The sequence below is a fragment of the Plasmopara halstedii genome (genome assembly GCF_900000015.1).
Source record: "Plasmopara halstedii genome assembly, contig: Scaffold_322, whole genome shotgun sequence".
Taxonomy (NCBI): Eukaryota; Oomycota; class Peronosporomycetes; order Peronosporales; family Peronosporaceae; genus Plasmopara; species Plasmopara halstedii.
Genome location: NW_020187243.1, coordinates 595544 through 596154, shown reverse-complemented (window position 1 = coordinate 596154; position 611 = coordinate 595544).

Sequence of the window (611 nt, the reverse complement as noted above, 5' to 3'; positions counted from 1 at the left end):
ATTGGCAAGACCAAGCCACTTACGCAAGTCTTTTTGGTTCTTTGGAACCGGCCAATCTGCAATGGCCTTGACCTTAGCAAAATCCGCTCGAAGGCCGCGCTTCCCAATGAAGCACCCTAAAAGGGAATCTCTTCTGCGCCAGAAATGCACTTGTCTGCATTAGTATACCTCTTAGACGTTTGCATACACTCGAGCACCGCTCTTAGCTAGAAGATGTGGTTCTCCTCATCCGTCCTTCCGCTCTCCGGACAACTGAGAACGAAAATGTCGTCAAAGTATATCTGTGCGTACGCCCTGTGGGACCTGAACAACCACGTCACAAGACGATTAAATGTTGCTGGTGCTTTTGACTGCTCTTCGGGCATCACCATCCATTCCCAGAGCATGCCGCTCGGAGTGCTCACCGCTGTCAGCGGAATGTCACTCGCTCTCATGAGCAGTTGGTAATATCCATATACCAAGTCGAGAGCACTGTACTTCGTACATCCCACCATGTTGCTCTGAAGAACATCCTTTTTTGAATCGGCGTCTGTGCCAGAATGATGGCAGCGTTTAGCTTGTTGTAAGCGTGATCGATACGCCACTTGCTGTTCGGCTTCCGAACTCAAAAT